Genomic DNA, 21345 nt, shown 5'->3' with positions numbered 1-21345 from the left:
CCTCCTTCTGCACTACAGGGATTCTATAGACACAAGGGAGTAAGTGTTGAAATTGGACATCAAAACCCGCCGACCAAAACCTGGCCTTCCGTTAACATCTGGAGCTGGCAGTCTGCGTGGAAGGTCAGTGGAACCTCAAGAAATTAATGTGCGGTAAGGAAGTCCATTATTAATGATTGAAAAATGATTGAGATGTGTGTATATACCAGAGAATCAATCCTGCACCATTCATACCAGAAGCAATATCTGATCAATTTGAAGGGTGTATTACATAGCTTGTACATCTGATGCAAGAGTAATTTTGAGGAGCTGAAACTCTGTGTGAGACGACTAAAATAAAGATAAAAAAGCAGAAAGACACTAGTTATGAGATTGCTGACAATCTCATTGATTGGATTCAAAGGGATATATTGTCACAAATATGGATAAAATCTCCGTTGCATTATTGAACAACAGCCACAAAGCTGAAAATGACAGATGAATATCAATGTTAAGATGATGTTACATGACAATGCAGCCTCTTACCTCCATATCTCAGGGACAGAACACTGCGTCTGTTATAAAAATGTTGTAGCTTTTTATAGAGTTATAGACTGGGACTTTTTTCTCTGGAGCATAGAAGGCTGAGGGGTGATCTTATAGAGGTCTATAAAATAAGGAGGGGCATAGATCAGCGAGATAATCAATATCTTTTTCCAAAGGTAGGGGAACCTAAAACTAGAGGGCATAGGTTCAAGGTGAGAGGGGAGAGGTACAAAAGTGTCCAGAGGGGCAATTTTTTTCACACAGAGGGTGATGAGTGCCTGGAACGAGCTGCCAGAGGTAGTAGTAGAGGTGGGTACAATTTTGTCTTTTAAAAAGCATTTAGATAGTTACATGGGTAAGATGGATATAGAGGGAAATGGGCCAAATGCGGGCAATTGGGACTAGCTTCAGGGGTTGATCTGACTGTAACCTCAACTCCACATTCCTGCCTACCCCCCATAACCTTTCACCCCTTGTTAATCAATAATCTCATAGAATCCTACAGTGCAGAAGGAGGTCATTGACCTGCACCTGTGGTCGAGCCTGCACCAACCACAATCCCACCCAGCCCTATCCCCGTAAACCCACATATTTAGCCTAGCTAGTCCCCTTGACACCAAGGGGCAATTTAGCATGGCCAATCCACCTAACCCGCACATCTTTGGACCTTTGGATCTTTCACATTCGCATGCGACAGCAGACAAGACCTGGATTTGATGTCTTTTTTGACAAAGGGCACCTCTGACAGGGCAGCATTCTCTCAGTACTGCACTGGATTGTATGATCAAAGCTCTGGAGTGTGACTTTAACCCAAATCCCCTGCATCTCAGAGAGATGGCTATCACAGCTGACTAACTGAGAGAAGCTGAACTGAAGATCTGCTGCAGCCATGTTCTGGGACCGTATACACTGGTGTCCAATAAGCACCAGGTTAGTTGCGTCCCCAGCCACTGGAGGTCTTTCACCTTCACCCCATGATCCCCGGCTTCACCAGGGCTCCTTCTTGGTCAAAGTGGTCTAAATGTCAAGAGCAATTGCTCTGTCTTCCAAGAAAGATCATTCCGTCAACAAAAAATTAAAACAGAGGGGAAGAAAACCACACTACAAAATAATACTCTAAATGCACGCTCGATTCCGTCCTTAGATCACTGTCTGCGTGGAGTTTGCATGTTCTCCCCGTGTCTGCGTGGCTTTCCTCCGGGGGCTCTGGTTTACTCCCACACGCCGAAGATGTGTGAGTTAGGTTGTAGGAGGGAAATAAAATGAGTCGAGCCTTGGAGAACTTCAAGAAAAGTTTTATTCCACGTGCATGGGGGAGAGCTGAAATCTCAGGTTTCCTGCGAGTCCTTCTCTGCCCCTGGTGGATTGGTACAGGTTGATATACTGTTTCGAGTCACAAAGGTTTACATTAGCATATTAATTCCTCGAGTTGGATGCAAGATGGTTCTTCTAATCTCGTTATGCAGACTGCAATGTTCAGTACAACTTCGTTATTCAGTTCTTGGACAGTACCCGATTATAATGTCAAAGCATTGTAGTTGCCCAACCGATTTGCACTGATGTGTTAATCGTTCCCCACCTGTTAGATGATCATATTTTACAGAAGACGATACCCTCCCTCCACGATATGGAGCCTGGCTGTCTTAAAGCTGGTTCTCCTATTGTCGTGATAATTCGGAACAATCTTCTTCACATCAGAAGTTGATAGCATGCGTTAATCGTTACCTGTCGGCAGAGCAGGCCTCCAGCTGTCTGCATTAAATCTTTCCTTCCTTTTGGTGAGGCCTGGCTCTCTGGGCTTCCTCTATGTAGCCCTACATGTATTATACTGAAATTAAATAAAATATGAATAGACATATAAATTAAAACATAAAAGACACGATTCCTGACATTGCCCTACAACATAGGTGGATTGGCCATGCTGAATTAGAGTCATAGAGGTTTACAACATGGAAACAGTCCCTTCATCCCAACTTGTCCATGCCGCCCACTTTTTACCACTAAGCTAATCTCAATTGTCCACGTTTGGCCCGTATCCCTCTATATCCATCTTACCCATGTAACTGTCTGAATGCTTTCTAAAAGACAAAAATTGTACCCGCCTCTACTACTGCCTCTGGCAGCTCGTTCCAGACACTCACCATCCTCTGAGTGAAAAAATTGGACCCCGCATTTATTGCCCATCTGGACCCTTTTATATCTCTCCCCTCTCACTTTAAGGGGTGCCCCTCAATGTCCCAAGATGCATAAATTAGGGGGATTAGAGGGGAAAATGTGTAGGTTACGGGGATACAGCCCTGGCAATGTTGCTCTGTCAGAGAGTCGGTGCAGATTGGATGGGCCAAATGACCTCCTCCTGCACCGTAGGGTTTCTATGAATCTATGTATCCCAAAACAAGAATATACAAGGGGCTAAAAGCCAGGAAGTTCCTCAGTGCCCCCTCCTCCTTCATGCCCACCTGTTCCCCTTATTCTCAATTCTTGTACAATCATGCATCCTTCCACAGTGCCATGGATTTGTCTATACTTTCAGCTGCTTTGGTCTCACGCTCTGCAATTCCATCTCTAAAACCTTGGCTTTTCCACCTCTCTCTTTTCCTTTTGGCCACTCATCTCTCTTGCTGCTCAGACAGAAGGTTCGCATCGAATTCCAGAGGTTTGCGCAGGTAACCTAGGCTGGTACTCCAGAGCAGTACCGACGGAGTGCTGCACTCTCAAAGGTGCCGTCTTTCTGATGTGACCCAGCCTGCCCTCTCAGGCTGACACAAGAGATCGGACAGGAAGAAGAACCTGGGTGTCCTGGACAATGTTTATCCCTCGCCCAACAGCGATGATCTGGCCATTACTGGATTGTAGTTTGTGGGGTCTTATTGTGCAGTTTGGCGACAATATTTCCTGCATGACCAACAATCACTGCACTGCAAATCTACAGACTTGATGTCCTGTAAAGCGTATCGAGACACCCTATCATTGAGAAGGTGGTTTACACACGGAGACAATGGTGCAGTGGTATTGTTGCTGGACTAGTAATTTACAGAGCCAGAAGAAGATCACCGTGGCAGATGGCAAAATTTAAATTCACTAAAAATTGGGAATTAAAAGTCTAATGGTGACCATGAAACCATTGTCGATTGTTGGAAAAAACCCATCTGGGTCACTAATGTCTTTTAGGGAAGGAAATCTGCCGTCCTTACCCGGTCTGGCCTACATGTGACTCCAGAGTCACAGCAATGTGGTTGACTCTCAATTGCCCCCTGAAATGGAGGGCAGTTAGAGGTGGGCAATAAATGTGGAGTCCAGCCAGTGATCCTCTTATCCAGTGAATGAATAAAAACAAACACAAATCTTCCTTTTCTATCAAGACCAGATCATCTCGACCAGCCTCGTGATCAAGCTTTTGCTAGCCACTCATAGGTCATAGAATCCCTTCAGTGCAGAAGGAGGCCATTTATCCCATCAAGCTAGCACCGACAACAATCCCACCCAGGCCCTATCCCCGTAACCCAAGTAGTTACCCTGCTAGGCCCTCTGACACTGAGGGGCAACTTAGCATGGCCAATCCATCTAACCTGCACATCAATTGCCCCTTAATGTCAGGGGGATTAGGAGGATAAATGTGTGGGGTTATGGGCATAGACAGGACCTGTTGTTGGTGCAGGCTTGATGGGCCAAATGGCCTCCTTCAGCACTGTAGATTCAGTGATCTATGATCTTTGGAGTGTGGGTGGAAACCGGAACACCCGGAGGAAACCCACGCAGACACGGGGAGAATGTGCAAACTCCACACAGACAGCACTCCTTCCACTGGACTTGGGATCCATTCCTCCGCAATCTCTGTGAGGCCCCATGAGATGGTTTGCAATGTAAAAGGCAGCATATAAAAGAAGTTGCCTTTGCTGTGGAGGTTTTCTGTAAATGTTCATCAACAGCCATCAGGATGAGATCCATTATTACCCTCCGTAAGAATCTTAGTCTCTAAAGTTAATACCCACAGCTGAACTTATATCATCTTTTCACATCGGGAAGGCACAGTCGTCACCCTGCCCTGTAAAAAATTACCTCCCATGCCTTTTGCTGGGACCTTGAAATTGGAAATCCAGTTTGGTGACTCAGACTCCACATCCGAGAGCAAGACCGCAAGGAACTACTGAACGAAGCCCAGTCCATCATGCAAACCAGCCTCCCATCCATTGATTACACTTCCCACCGTCTCGGAAAAGCAGCCAGCATAATCAAGGACCCCACACACCCCGAACATACTCTCTTCCACCTTCATCCTTCAGGAAAAAGATACAAAAGTCTGAGGTCATGTACCAACTCACTCAAGAACAGCTTCTTCCCTGCTGCCTTTTGAATGGTCCTATCATACAAGGGCGGCACAGTGGCACAGTGGTTAGCCCCACAGCGCCAGAAACCCAGGTTCGATTCCGGCCTCAGATGGCTACCTGTGTAGAGTTTGCACGTTCTCCCAGTGTCTGTGTGGGTTTCCTCTGGGTGCTCTGGTTTCCTCCCACAGTCCAAAGATGTGCATTTTAGGTGGATTGGCCATGTTAAATTGCCTCTTAGTGTCAGGGGGACTAGCAGGGTAAATGCGTGGGGTTATGGGGAGAGGACCTGGATGGGACTGATGTTGGTGCAGGCTTGATGGGCCGAATAGCCTCCTTCTGCACTGTAGAGATTCGATGATGATTCTATGATTAAGCTGCTCTTTCTCTACGTGCTGGCTATGACTGCAACACCCTCTCCTTTCCTTCTCCCCTATGTACTCCATGAACGGTATATTTTGTCTGTATAGCGTGCAAGAAACAATACTTTCCTCTGTATCCCAATACATGTGACATTAATAAATCGAATCAAATTCCAATTTGGCCCCATTCTCCCCAAGTAGAACTGACAGCCAGGAATAGATGCTACATTCGCAGGCCGCTATTGTATTGGCTTTAAGATGCTGTCACTTTGCTGTAGGTTAGTTATATCGCCTCACGGTGGGCAGCCACAGGAAGATCAGCCTGAAGTTGGTTGCCCTCCATAATGCACAACTGCCCTCCAATACATTACAAGTCATATCAGCATCCTGTATTATGAGCAGCGCATTAGTCCTATTGTAGCATGCAAGTCATTTCTTTTTCTCATTACCCTGTTTAATGGCCTTTCACGCACCATCTTCACGACTATTTCTTCCTCTTTTAATAGACTATTAGAAACATTAATGCCTTTGCCAGAGTCTGCGTGAGATACCCTACTTTAAATAACTTCATCTTTCCAATTCTTAAACTCCATTCTTTTCCTGCTCACGGTGCGGACGGAACGGTGCTAACTAGCGCTTGCTTCTCAACCTCCAAACTGCATTCATGAATCAACTCAGAAACCATCAGATCGCAAGCCAGAGAAATCCAGCTGAAACAATTTAGCAAAAACTGTTACGCTGATCATTGTTGCAGCAAATATTGCTGCAGAGAATCGCTGAGGACAGTGCGCTTCAGACAGAAGGAGGGAACATAAATTCAGAGGTAATGCCCCAATCGTTCCTCAACAACTGGCACGAGCAACAGATAGGTTAATATCATCGCTAATCAACAAAGAAAATCAGGTCACAATGACCCAGGAACCTTGCAGCGTAATGAGGAATCAGACGATCCCTGCCTCCAGCCCAATAAACTGAGAATGAATGAAGGAAGATGATGAGTCACAAATCCAACAGCTTCAGAACTACCAAACACAGAGAAATCACAAAGAAATGTCCTTAGGTGAGTGAATAAGAGCTAAATTGTGGATGTATATTTCCACCAAGTGAGCCTCAATTTTGGTGTTCTGAAATAGGCAGGAGCCGAGTAACAAATGTGTATCTTGATGTCCTCTACTGGCTCCAGGGCCAGCTACACCATTTTAGAAGCCCCACAGGGCAGAAGGGCCATTCAGCCCATCGAACCTGCACCAGCAACAATCCCACCCAGGCCCCATCCCTGCAACCCTACCCATTTACAGTGTTAATCCCCCTGATACTAAGGGACAATTGAGCATAGCCAATCCACCTAACCAGTACGTCTTTGGACTGTGGGGGGAAACCGGAGCACCTGGAAGAAACCCACGCAGATACGGGGAGAACGTGCAAACTCCACACAGACAGTCACCTAAGGCCGGAATTGAACCCGGGTCCCTGGCACTGTAAAGCAGCAGTGCTAACCACTGTGCCACCGTGCCATCCCCAGAGAATAGTCAACAATACTTTGACCCCAAATCGTGGGGAGCCTATCAATGACCATGAAACCATTGTAGGTTAGAGTCATGGAGTCATAGAGCAGTACAGCACGGAAACAGGCCCTTTAGCCCAACTGGTCCATGCTGACCATGGTGTCCTCCCAGCTAGGCCCAATTGCCCACGTTTGGCCCATATCCCTCTCATCCTTCCCCATCCATGTACTTAACCAAATGCTTTCTAAATGTTGCTATTGTAGCTGCCTCAACCACTTTCTCTGGCAGCTCATCCCATAGACGGACCACCTCTGCATGAGGAAGTTGCCCCTCAGGTCCCTTTTAAATCTTTTCTCTCTCACCTTAAACCTATGCCCTCTAGTTTTCAATTCCCCTTCCTTGGGAAAAAGACTATGGCTGGAATTTTACCACCTGCCATGGGAATCGGAGCAGGTGAGGGGCGGACCATGGAAAAGTCTGTTGACCTCAAGTGGGATTTAACAGTTTTGGGACGAGTGAGGCCGTAAAACCTTGCCCCATGTGTCTTCATCCTATCTATGCCCCTTATAATGTTATATACCTCAATAAGGTAACTCCTCATTCTCCTACATTCCAAGGAATAAAGTCCTACCTTGGCCAACCGTTCCCAATAACTCAGGCCCACTAGTTCTGGCAACATCCTGCTAAATCTTCTCTGCACCCTTTCCACTTTATCAATGTCTTTCCTATAACATGGTGACCAAAACTGTACACAATACCCCAAATGTGGCCTCACCAATCAATGACTTATACAACTGTAACATAATGTCCTAATCCTGTACTCATTGCCCTGACTGACGAAGGCCAGTGTGCTAAACACCTTCTTCGCCACCCTGTCTCCCTGTGACGCCGCTTTCAACAAACTAAGTCCTTGTACTCCTTGGTCCCTCTGTTCCTCAATACTCCGCAGGACCCTCCCATTCGCTGTATAAGTCCTACCCTGGTCTGACTTTCCAAAAGGCAACACCTCACAATTGTCGTAAAAACTCATCTGGTTCACTAATGTCCCTGAGGGGAGGAAGTCTGCCATCCTTACCTGGTCAGGCCTACATGTGACTCCAGATCCACAGCAAAAAAAAAGATGGCACTGGAGCGAGGCGACTTGTGAGCTGCCCCAGCATATCCTCTTATTTTATGTTTTACTCCCGTTCTGCACTTCCAAAATTGAATTTTACACTATATTCTGCACCCTCTCCTTTTCCTTCTCCACTATGTATTCTATGAACGGTATACAGACACAGTTCTTGTGTCTATATAGTGCACAAGAAACAATACTTTTCACTGTATCCCAATACATTTGACAATAATAAATCAAATCAACCTGTGCCTCCAGGTTGCCCACTTGTTCAGACGCAAAAGGCGGGATCTTACAGCCTTGCTCGAGCAACACCAAGGTCAACGGCCATTTCCATTGTTCGCCCCTCACTCGCTCTGATTCCATGGCCAGCGAGGCGGTAGAATTCCGGCGAAGCTTAACAGGTGGTACATTGTTAGCACCGAGGCCTCACAGTGCCAGGGACCCGGGTTCAATTCCCGCTTGGGTCACTGTCTGTGTGAATTTTGCATATTCTCCCCGTATCTGTGTGTGTTTCCTCCGGGTGCTCCGGTTTCCTCCCACAGTCCAAAGGTTTGTGGGTTAGGTTGATTGGTTATGCTAAATTGCCCCTTAGTGTCAGAGGGATTGGCAGGGTTAATGCGTGTGGTAACGGGGACAGGCCTGGGTGGGATTGTTGTCTTGACTTGATGGGCCAAATGGCCTCCTTCTGTCCTGTAGGGATTCTATGAAATGCTATTCAACAGCCACACCTAACTGTGGGAGAAAAAATATGGAGACCAAAAGAATTCTGCCCATCTCCTGCTGTAACCACTCCTCACTCCGTTATCGGTCCTGCTTCATTACATCCTTCGCACCCTTTAATCTCTTTATCCCAGCCTTAAATATATTCAATGATGGAGCACCCACAACCCTCTGAGGTAGAGAATTCCGAAGATTCAGAAGAAATTTCTCCTCATCGGTCCTAAATCAACCTGAGGCTGTTCCCCTCCCTCCGCCACTTGTTCTAGATTCCCCCAGCTGGGGGAAACCACCTTTACATGATCAAGCTCCTTCAGAACCCTGTGCCTTATCAAAAGCAGAATCTAGCACCAATCCCTGTCAGGGGGCATTAGGGGGTGAGCAAGAACTTGATCAAAGAGGTAGGTTTTAACGAGCATCTCGAAGGGAGAGAGAATGGTAGAGGGATTTAGGGATGAAATTCCGGAATTCCAGAGTGAAGGGTCTCGACATGGCTGCCAATAGTGGGACAAAGCAATGATGTCATATAATGGACGTGCGGTGTTTTGAGGGAATGGGAAATGGGTGGAGGTAGGGGAAGGTGGTAAGGCTATAGTGTGGAAGATGGACATTAACCCTTTGAAGTGATGACCTCAGTGATTAGACCTGCTGTGGCGTCTCTTGCAGTAAACCTTGTCGGTCTGCTTTGCCCCATGCTCTGTTTTTGCAGTCCGATATTATCATTGAACCCCTACAGTGCAGAAGGAAACCATTCGGCCCATTGGATCGGCACCAAATCAGCATCTTACCCAGCCCTCCGCCTGTCCCATCCGTATGACGTGGCGCATTTACCATGGTTAATCCATCTAATGCGCGCATCCTGGGACATTAAGGGGTAATTTAGAATGGCCAATCAACCTAACCTGCACATTTGGTCAAGGGGCGCCTTGACAAATACATGAATAGGATGGGAATGGAGGGATAAGGTCCCCGGAAGGGTAGGGGGTTTTAGTTAAGTTGGGCAGCATAGTCGGTGCAGACTTGGAGGGCTGAGGGCCTGTTCCTGTGCTGTAATTTTCTTTGTTCTTTGTTCTCTTTGGGCTGTGGGAGGAAACCAGGGCAGACAGGAGGAGAATGTGCAAACTCCACACAGACAGTCACCCAAGGCCGGAATCGATCCTGGATTCCTGGCGCTGTGAGGCTGCAGTGCTAACCACTGTGCCACCGTGCTGCATTATAATAGCATGCAAGAGAATGCCCATTGGCAATACTGTACACTTACCTGAAGATGCAGCTAATTAGAGTGGTTCTACGCTTAGTTCAGTCTTTAGTAATATACACGCACTCTCTCTTTCACACATTACTGAATTCAGCCGTCGGAGCTCCTTGTAACATGGTTGGGGAGAGAGAAGCACAAGGGTGGTCCGAGAAACAACCAGAAACAAGTACAGGCAGGATGCAGAGTTTGGGAGATTTCTGTCTTGTTAGAAAGTGGCTTGCAGCTTGGTGATCAACTCTGTGTTGAAGGTCGGCTGGTGGTGTTTCTTCAAAAGGAACTCTTCAAATGCAGACAATAAACATATAACAAAACTTACTTCAACTTATAAATCAAAGAAAGGGTTTAATAAAAAACTTCATTACTCCAAACTTGGGGCCTTGCCCTGGGCCAATCCAAGTTCCCCACAATTCCCAACAGGTTCTTATTTATAGTGAGTCGATTGGTCAGCTGACCATCACATCATTCTGTAATTGGTTCCATGGTTCACTGGGTCAGCTGACTCTTACAGCCTGTTACCATTGGTCATATTACATCCGATACAAAGTTATCACCGGTTACATTCTAACAGGTGGTTCTCAGGAGCCCCCTTCGGGTCTGACAGACTGCAGAGGAAGAGAGAGGAGTAGCAAGAAACGAGTCCCATGATGGTCCATGGACACATCCCAAAAGAAGCATGATGCTCGGGGGAAGCTATTTAAAGGTGCACCGCTGCCACAGACAGCTTCCTCAGGAGGTCCCTCACATGAACAATCAATCCAGCGCCCCCCAATACACCAGAAACAGTGAGAAGGTCCAATTATTTTGTTTGCTGCTCATGGTCTGATAAGTAGAGCAATTCAAATTCTCTGCAGGCATCAAAGCTTCAACAAGAATAAAATGTTAATCAAGGAGTTGATTACTCTGAGGAAAAACTGACAGTGAGAATGCTGAGAAACTTTAGAACTGTCAGTGATGCAAGTTGTGGATTCCAGACACATTCCCCTTTGACAGAAGAATCGAATCACTTCCTACCCCGCATCCGTCAAGCGACTTTCTTCTTGATACTTCTTGTTTTGTGGCATTTAGTTCTCTCACTCCTGATAACTAGAAGTGCCAAGTGAAATGCCCCTCTACCCTTCAGTAAATATCAGAGTGTCAAACGGGGCATTTGAACGATTTTCTCTTCAAAAGCCACATGCATTATATATTACAGCATAAAATATTGCACTTGACTGAAGGCACAGCTAATTGGAGTGGTTTCCTACGCGTAGTTCAGTCTTTAGTCAGGGGAGGCAATAGCCTAGTGGTGTTATCGCCAGACTATTAATCCAGAAACTCAGCTAATGTTCTGGGGACCCGGGTTCGAATCCTGCCATGGCAGGTGGTAGAATTTGAATTCAGTTGAAAAAAATCTGGAATTAAGAATCTACTGATGACCATGAAACCATTGTCAATTATCAGAAAAACCCATCTGGTTCACTAATGTCCTTTAGGGAAGGAAATCTGTCATCCTTACCTAGTCTGGCCTACATGTGACTCCAGAGCCACAGCAATGTGGTTGACTCTCACTGCCCTCGGGCAACTAGGGATGGGCAGTAAATGCTGGCCAGCCAGCGACGCCCATGTCCCACAAATGAAAAAAACGCACACTCTAAAATCCTAAGGCATTTTATATGCATGTAAAGAGCAAGAGGGTAGCCAGGGAAAGGGTTGGTCCACTCAACGATAGTGGAGGGAATCTATCCATGGAACCAGAGGAAATGGGCGAGATACTAAATGAATCTTTTGCCTCAGTATTCACCAAAGAGAGGGACTTGATGGATGAGGAACCAAAGGTAGGGTGTGCAGATATTCTGGGTCATGTCAATATCAAAACGGAGGAGGTATTGGGCGTATTAAAAAGCAGTAAAGTAGATAAATCCCCAGGGCCTGATGGGATCTATCCCAGAATACTGAGGGAGGCAAGGGTGGAAATTGCTGGGGCCTTGACATAAATCTTTGTATCCTCATTGGCTACAGGTGAAGTTCCAGAGAACTGGAGGATAGCCAATGTTGTTCCATTGTTTAAGAAGGGCAGCAGGGATAATCCAGGAAATAAAGGCCGGTGAGCCTTACGTCAGTGGTAGGAAAATTATTGGAAAACATTCTTAGGGACAGGATTTACTCACATTTGGAAACAAATGGACTTATTAGTGATAGGCAGCATGGATTTGTGAAGGGGAGGTCGTGCCTCACTAACTTGATCGAGTTTTTCGAGGAAGTAACGAAGATGATAGATGAGGGAAAGGCAGTGGATGTTGTGTACATGGACTTCAGTAAAGCTTTTGACAGTGTACCTCATGGTGGACTGGTACGAAAGGTGAAGTCACATGGGATCAGAGGAGAGGTGGCAAGATGGATACAGAACTGGCTTGGCCATAAAAGACAGAGGGTAGCAGTGGAGGGGTGCTTTTCTGAATGGAAGGCTGTGACTAGCGGTGTTCCACAGGGATCAGTTCTGGGACCTTTGGTGTTTGTAGTATATATAAATGATTTGGAGGAAAATATAGATGGTCTGATTAGTAAGTTCGCAGGTGACACAAAAATTGGTGGAGTTGCAGGTAGTGAAGAGTATTGTCAAAGGATAGAGCAAGATATAGACCGGTTGAAGATTTGGGCGGAGAAATGGCAGATGGGGTTTAACCTGGACAAGTGTGAGATAATGCATTTTGGAAGGTCTAATGCATGTAGGAATTATACAATAATTGGTGGAAGCCTTAGGAGTATTGACAGGCAGAGAGATCTGGGCGTACATGTCCATCGATCACTGAAAGTGGCAACGCAGGTGGATAAGGTAGTCAAGAAGGCATACGGCATGCTTGCCTTTATTGGTCGGGACATTGAGTATAAAAATTGGCAGGTCATGCTGCAGCTGTACAGAACCCTAGTTAGGCCTCATTTAGAATATTGTGTACAATTCTGGTCACCACACTACCAGAAGGATGTGGATGCTTTGGAGAGGGTACAGAAGAGGTTCACCAGGATGTTGCCTGGTCTGGAGGGTATTAGCTATGAGAAGAGATTGGATAAATTCAGTTTGTTCTCACTGGAACGACGGAGGTTGAGAGGTGATCTGATAAAGGTTTACAAGATTATGAGTGACATGGACAGAGTGGATAGTCAGATGCTCTTTCCTAAGGTAGATAAGTCAAGTACCAGGGGCATGAGTTTAAGGTGTGTGGGGAAAAGTTTAGAGGAGATGAGGGTGGTGAATGTCTGGAACACGCTGCCCGGGGAGGTGGTGGGAGCAGGTACGATAGCGGCATTTAAGGGGCAACTAGACGAATACATGGATAGGATGGGAATGGAAGGATACGGACCCCGTAAGTGCATACGGTTTTAGTTTAGGCAGGCATCATGATTGGTGCAGGCTTGGAGGGCCGAAGGGCCTGTTCCTGTGCTGTACTTTTATTGTTCTTTGTTCTTTGTTCTCTCTATCTCATTTTATTTATTTCAGTCATATGTCCAAGTTGAACTGCCTTAACCTGAAGTATCGGGTAAATTGTAAATGATGGAATCACATCAGCAGCATTGCAGCATGAAAGGATTAAAAATCACACAAGTTTAAGAATCACATAAGCTGCAAACTGAACCTCAGTCACACAGGGAAAGCTATGTACAAATGATAGGTTTTGATTAAAGTAACCCCAGATAACACTCAAGGATGATCTAATCGAATGATCATAGAATCCTACTGTGCAGAAGGAGGCCATTCGGCCCATTGAGTCTGCACTGACCACAATCCCATCCATGCCCTATCCCCGTAACCCCCATGTATTTACCCTAGCTAGTCCCCCTTACACTAAGGGGCAATTTAGCGTGGCCAATCCACCTAACCCACATATCTTTGGACTGTGGGAGGAAACCGGAGCACCCAAAGGAAACCCACACAGACACGGGGAGAATGTGCAAACTTCACACAGACAGTGACCCAAAGCTAGAATTGAACCTGGGTCCCTGGCGCTGTGAGGCAGCAGTGCTAACCACTGTGCCACTGTGCCACCCCAATGATGTGCAACTGCAGTTCATATCTGCCCACTAGATCAAGGGACAATGGAAAGGGAGGTTGAGATACCAATGGTCAGAGATATAGCTTTCATTTCTTGATGATATGACATGCGCGTATTTTAATTGGACATTTTACCCTTATATATGCATGATGTAACCATAATTATGATTGGGGCCAGCAGAGTCCTCGCCTCTGGCAGGCCCCCGCGTGCCAGAGGCCTCGAACACTCTCTCCTCCGCCCGACATACGTCAGCAGATGTATCGTGCACATCAGAGAATGACCCAGATGCCTCGCCACTAACTTGACCCACTGATGTGAAAGTCTCTGGGATGGTGAGTTGTGAGGTGGAGCTGATGCAAACCTGGTGCCATCCTCGGGGATCCTTCATCCGTTTCCTCTGAGGAGTCTTCCGAGCTGTCGGGGGCAGCATGGGTGGGAGCAGCAGCTATATCTCTGACCATTGGTATCTCAACCTCCCTTTCCATTGTTCCTTGATCTCGTGGGCAGATATGAACTGCAGTTGCACATCATTGGGGTGGCACAGTGGCACAGTGGTTAGCACTGCTGCCTCACAGCACCAGGGACCCAGGTTCAATTCTAGCTTTGGGTCACAGCAGTGGGGGTATGCAACTTTTCTCCATTATGGCGGCAACCACTCTTCAAATGTACTTCAAAGAACAAAGAACAAGAACAAAGGCCCTCCAAGCCTACACCGACCATGCTGCCCGACTGAACTAAAACCCCCTACCCTTCTGGGGACCATATCCCTCTATTCCCATCCTATTTGTTGTCCCTTAAATCTCACTATTGTATCTGCTTCCACTACCTCCACCGGCAGCGAGTTCCAGGCTCCCACCACCCTCTGTGTAAAAAAACCTGCCTCGTACATCTCCTTTAAACCTTGCCCCTCGCACCTCAAACCTATGCCCCCCTAGTAATTGACTCTTCCACCCTGGGAAAAAGCTTCTGACTATCCACTCTGTCCATGCCCCTCATAATCTTGTAGACTTCTATCAGGTCGCCCCTCAACCTCCGTCGTTCCAGTGAGAACAAGCCAAGTTTCTCCAACCTCTCCTCATAGCTGATGCCCTCCAAACCAGGCAACATTGGTTGTAAAGTGCTTCGAGACATCCAGCGGTTGTGGAAAGCAGGGTATAAATGCAAGTCTTCCTTCTTTTATTTTTACATCTTCGATGTTCCTAAGCACACAAATACTGGGCGGTAAATGGAATACACGAGGAGGGGAGGCAGTCAGTCACCAGGCAGTAATGAAACAGGGTGCAAGAGAGTCAATGGCCTGTTCGAGTCAATGAAAGTTATAATCAGTAGGGATAGGAAACTGTTTACCATCTTACCATCACTTCTCTTAGATGATCACACAGTCAAGTCCTAACAGACATGTTTAGGTGTTTTATATGCTTTACACCACACTGTATAGAAGTTGCATGATCAATCATTTTGTCGTATTAAGCTGGGTAAATTGTACCCTGGCAGAGTGGAGGTCATTTTGGCTTTAAGCAGTAGCATATTATGGGCAATATTGGATTTTATACACCGTCAGGCCAACGGTGAAAGTTTTATAATGGGAAGCTGATTCAATATTGGCCCTTCTACATCTATCGTTCAAATCAAATGACTCCCAGTCACTTCTTATTTCATCGATGTCTACACTGGGATTCGAGGTTTAACATGTTGCATGGAATTATGTCCACCCCACTAGTCCCCCAAACATAGCCCGTATGAGTCATGTCTTAGCCAGCTCGAGTTACTGTACAGTGATAAACAGCTTCAGCCCATATCTGCTCATTCACGATGCCAGGCAGAGGCAAGCAATTTGCATGGCACAATATATAACAAGCTCCAATAGTCCCTTTGGGTCAATTATACAGTTCGTAATTAAACATTATCTTCATGTGCAGGAACCCAGGGCTAAATATGATATTACATCAAATACAACTACAACACTCCTTTCCTCTTAATATATGAGAGGCATAGACAGGCTGGATAGTCAGAGGCTTTTTTCTCAGGATGGCAATGTCAATTACAAGGGAGCTTTGGAGAGATTGCAAAGAAGATTCACCAGGATGTTGCCTGGTCTCGGGGGCGTTGGCTATGAGGAGAGGTTGAATAAACCAGGATTGTTTTCACTGGAAAGACGGAGGCGGAATGGAGACCTGATAGAGGTCTACAAAATTCTGAGAGGCACAGATAGGGTGGATAGTCAGAGGCTTTTTTCCCAGGGTGGAAGTGTCAATTACAAGAGAACACAGGTTCAAGATGAGAGGGGGAAAATTTAAGGGAGATGCGTGGGAGAAGTTTTCCACGCAGAGAGTGGTGGGTGCCTGGAACGGGCTGCCAGAGGAGGTGGTGGAAGCAGGCACATTAGCAACATTTAAGAGGCATCTGGATGGGTTCATGAATAGGGAGGGAATAGGGGGATACGGACCGAGTAAGGACAGAAGGGTTTCTCTGATTTAGTTATGGCATCATGATCGGCACAGGCTTGGAAGGCCGAAGTTCCTGTTCCTGTGCTGTACTTTCCTTTGTCTTTTATATACCATGACTCACTGTTGATATATCAGGATTCACACAAGCAGACTAACAGTCACTTTCTCCCAAAGTTATTGCCTGTAGTGAGAGGTATTGCTGACTCCGTGGTCCCTATCTCCAACTCCCATGGAAAAACAGACAGAATTTAAAATGGAAGCTTTACTTATGTCTTACTTTCTCCCAGAAGGCATTACAAAAATGCCACTTAACATGCCAATAAGATTTAGCCAGCTATTTCCTTATGGAAAAACTGTCCCATTGTTCCCTGAAATGAACAGAAAGTTCCGGAAAAACTCAGTAGGTCTGGAGAGAGAAACAGTGTTGAGGGACAGAATTTTTAAGTTTAAAGTTTATTTATCAGCGTCACAAGTAGGCTTACATTAACACTGCAATGAAATTACTGTGAAAATCCCCTTGTCACCACATTCCGGCACCTGTCTGAATACACTAAGGAAAAATTTAGCATGGCCAATGCATCTAACCAGCACATCTTTCAGACTGTGGGAGGATGCCGGAGGAAACCCACAGAGACAAATGTAGACTTCTCACAGACAGTGACATAAGCCAGGAAGTGAACCTGGGTCCCTGGCGCTGTGAGGCAGCAGTGATAACCATCCCTTATGCACCCACTAGTGTAATATCTCCACTATTGTTCACTAATTTGAACCAAACATACTCTGGATCAGCTATTTGCAGATTCGGGCTGACTTTGGGGATTTTTAAAAATGGTGAGTGAGATGCAGTCGATGATTCCCATTTCCAGCAGATACCATTTAGTCTGGCAAGAAGGAGAAGTGGGGCATGACTCACACATTCACTCGGTTAGTGCTGGGTTCGTACAAACCCCATTTTGGTTGTTCCAAAGGCCTTATGTCAAAACTGAGGATGTTTTTTGATGACTGCACAATGTTCAGCACCAATTGTGGCTCCTCAGATACTGAAGCAGTCCATGTCCAAACGCAGCAAGACCAGGACAATATCCAGACTTGGGACGACTGGTGGCAAGTAACACTCATGGCACGCTGGCACAGTGGTTAGCACTACTGCCTCACAGCGCCAGGGACCTGCGTTCAATTCCCGGCTTGGGTCACTGTCTGTGTGGAGTTTGCACATTCTCCCCGTGTCTGCGTGGGTTTCCTCCGGGTGCTCCGGTTTCCTCCCACATTCCAAAGATGTGCGGGTTAGATTGATTGGCCATGCTAAATTGCCCCTTAGTGTCAGGGGGATTAGCGGGGTAAATATATGGGGTTGCGGGGATAGGACCTGGCTGGGATTGTTGTCGGTGCAGGCTCGATGGGCCAAATGGCCCCCTCCTGCGCTGTAGATTCTATGACACAACTGCCAGGCAATGACCATCTCCAACAAGAGCCTTACCAGTGTCCCTCAGGCAACAAGAACAAGTGAAAAAATGTGCCCCAGTCATTATCTATATTCATTTTTAGCCACACTTAAAATGACCAACTTTTCTTCCCAGTTTTTTCAAGAAACTCCTGTCTTCAGATTTTCCATCATCCTTCCTGCAATGGCTGCCTCATTGTGAAATATGGCTGCACTGACTATCTCCTCACTCGAATGACTGCGACTCGTTAGAGTTGCGAACCGTGATTAGATATATTTCTGGAGGCTTCATCACATGACTTGCTCCCACACTGCAGCCATTAGTCAACCAGCATGCCCTTCCTTGTGACATACTGCCTTTCTCCACCAATTGGAAAGCAAGAAGACTCATTATCCAATTAGATGATGCTTGACTTCCCCCTATTTTCAAGACTGTTCTATCAGGTGAAGAGAAATGTCCAAGGAAAGTTTTTTTTTAAAAAGCAATCTTTTTTAATGTCCATATAATCTTTCTCCAGGAGTTTCATAGAATCCCTATAGCGTAGAAGGAGCCCATCGAGTCTGCCCTGACAACAATCCCACCCAGGCCCTATCCCCCGAACCCCACATATTTACCCCACTAATTCTTCTAACCTATGCAGCCCTTCACACTAAGGGGCCAATTTAGCATGGCCAATGCACCTAACCTGCACATCTTTGGAGTGTGGGAGGAAACCGGATCACCCGGAGGAAACCCACGTAGACAATGTGTAAACTCCACACAGACTGTGACCAGAGGCCGGAATCGAACCCAGGTCCCTGGAGCTGTGAGGCAACAGTGCTAACCACTGTGCCACCGTGCCGCCCTGCACACCACAGCGTCCTGGAGATTGGTCTTCAATTCCTGGTGACTCCCGGCCAATTCTGGAGGAGTCTCAGAGACAGACTTTTCAGTGTGGATCCAGAGCCCAGTCAGAAATTAGTCCCATTTAATGACATTCATCCAGTCAAAGAGGGTCCCTTCTTTTGTGTGGAACATGTGTTTATTGTTCCTGAAACCAGGAATGTTCCTCAGGGCCTACTAAGAATACTTCCAGCCTGATCTCATAGTACAACAATCCAGTGATTTAATTCCCTTCAGTTGCTCTGAGCTCCCAAGGTCAGGCATGGGATTCTGCTGCCCGACCTGGACTGAGATCAGCGGACCAAATTCATTCCGGGAGTTGAATCTTGGTTGCATTGAGCACAGCTTTTCAAACTGAGCCAGAGAAACAGTCTCCTCTTTTAGGACTGAGTCCAAGTTGCCATGGCAACATGCCTGCCAGTTTGTAAAAGGTTATAAAACGTTTGTTTAGGCCACATTTGTAATACTGAGTCCAATTCTGGTCGCCACCCTACCAGAAGGATGTGGCGGCATTGGAGAGGGTACAGAAAAGGTTTACCAGGATGTTGCCTGGTATGGAGGGTATTAGCTACGAGGAGAGATTGAATAAACTGGGATTGTTCTCCCTGGAAAGATGGAGGCTGAGGGGCGACCTGATAGAAGTTATAAAATTACGAGGGGCATAGACAGGGTGAACTGCTGGAAGCTTTTTCCCAGGGCAGAAATGACAATTACAAGGGGGCACAAGTTCAAGATAAGGGGGAAGGTTCAGGAGAGATGTGCGGGAGAGGTTTTTTTACACAGAGGGTGGTGGGGGCCTGGAATGCACTGCCAAGTGAGGTGTTTGAGGCAGGCACATTAGCGACATTTAAGACTTATCTGGATAGACACATGAACAGATGGGGAATAGAGACATAGGTGTGGTTGGTTTCGATAGGTAAACATGATCGGTGCAGGCTTGGGGGTGCCGAAGGGCCTGTTCCTGTGCTGTGCTGTTCTTTGTTCTTTGTAATCTGAAGACATGACGGTCATGGTGGAGGCTCCAACTTTCTTTCCATTGCCTAACTGACCAGGAATCTCTCCCACTTTAACCACCCGCCGCCATCAGGGCCCAGAAACGGGGAGCGCACACGGTGCTCATGCCCGAAGCCTGTGCCTTTGCTGGGCCTCGGGCAGCACTGCCCCTCTCTTCCTCCAGTGGCTGCCTCACCCCTCATAGAGTCATAGAATCCCACAGTGCAGAAGGAGGCCATTCGGCCCATCGAGTCTGCACCGACAACAATCCCACCCAGGGCCTATCCCCATGACCCCGCGTATTTACCCTAGCCAGTCCCATTGACACCGTCGGCAATGTGCGGCAAACAGGTGCAGTGGGCACTCCACATCCAGGACAAAATAAAATCCTGCCTTTGAGGTGGGCGGGTCCAGGCCTGGAAATTTCCCGACTCCCACTACCCAGCCGAAATTCCAGCCCTTTCCATCTTGCTCAAAACCCCTCTAATGTTTTTCCAGTTTTGACAAAACAGTCAATGACATGAAACATTAATCCTGGCCGGAATTCCCCGGACTTTCCCGCCCCGCCGCCGCTGCCAGCAAAGACGGAGAATTTGGCGCTCAACCAAATCTCCTTCCACTGCAGCAGGACTGGAGATTCCCAGGCTGTTTTTTTCTCTCTCTCTCTGGATAGGCTGGCTAGACTGGAATTTTTTTCACTGGAGCGTAGGAGGCTGAGGGGTGAACTTATAGAGATTTATTAAATAATGAGGGGCATAGATGAGTTGGATAGTCAATATCTTTTCCCAAAGGTAGGGGAGTCTAAAACTAGAGGGTATAGGTTTAAGGTGAGAGGGGAGAGATACAAAAAGGTCCAGAGGGACATTTTTTTCACACAGAGAGGGGTAAGTGTCTGGAACAAGCTGCCAGAGGTAGTAGTAGAGGCGGGTACAATTTTGTCTTTCACAGTTACATGGGTAAGATGGGTATAGAGGGATATGGGCCAAACGCGGGCAATTGGCACTAGCTTAGTGGTTAAAAATAAGGCGGCATGGACAAGTTGGGCCGAAGGGCCTGTTTCCATACTGTAAACCTCTATGACTCTGTGGCCGGAATTTTATCAGCACGCGCGCCCTGATTCCGGGGGCGGGCGAGGCTTGGAGAATGGCATTCTCCGTTGGCCTCGGGCGGGATTGTACGAACCTCGAGCGGACGTGCCAGTAAAATTCCGCCCAGATGACTCTCTCCAAAGACTGTGGCTGACCTGTTAAGTATTTTTGCAGCATTTTTTATTCCAGATTGTCAGCATCCGCAGCATCGGGGCTTGGGCCTAAGATCATAATCTTGCCTTAGCAACCGTGCTGGAGTCGTAAAGAAAGCCAATGGCCTCATCACCTGAGAGTACGAATGTACCCGCACTCCCGACATCAGGCCCCTGCACAAAACACTCGCAATCCCCCTCGCAATTTGAGCACTCGGATATCAAACAGAGTGGGAGAGAAATCTAGAATCCCGCATGGCTAACGTAATCCATCAACTGCTTCTAATTCCAAGCCCGTCCTGTGTAAGCTAATAGTGTGGAGCACAGCGCGGATTCCACAATTCTCATTCAGTCTTGCCCCATCTGGCGCTGTCAGGGCGAGTTGAAGCGAGTGCTCCTTGATTCAGGCCTGGAGGATTTAAATTATTTTCGTCAACACCAGCATGGGAGAGAAAAAAAAGAAGCTCACCCCTTAATTGAGCCAATTTCTCACAGTGCCACTGA

This window comes from Mustelus asterias, chromosome 23 (genome assembly GCF_964213995.1).
Source record: "Mustelus asterias chromosome 23, sMusAst1.hap1.1, whole genome shotgun sequence".
Classification (NCBI taxonomy): Eukaryota; Metazoa; Chordata; class Chondrichthyes; order Carcharhiniformes; family Triakidae; genus Mustelus; species Mustelus asterias.
Note: the sequence above shows the minus strand (reverse complement) of the source record.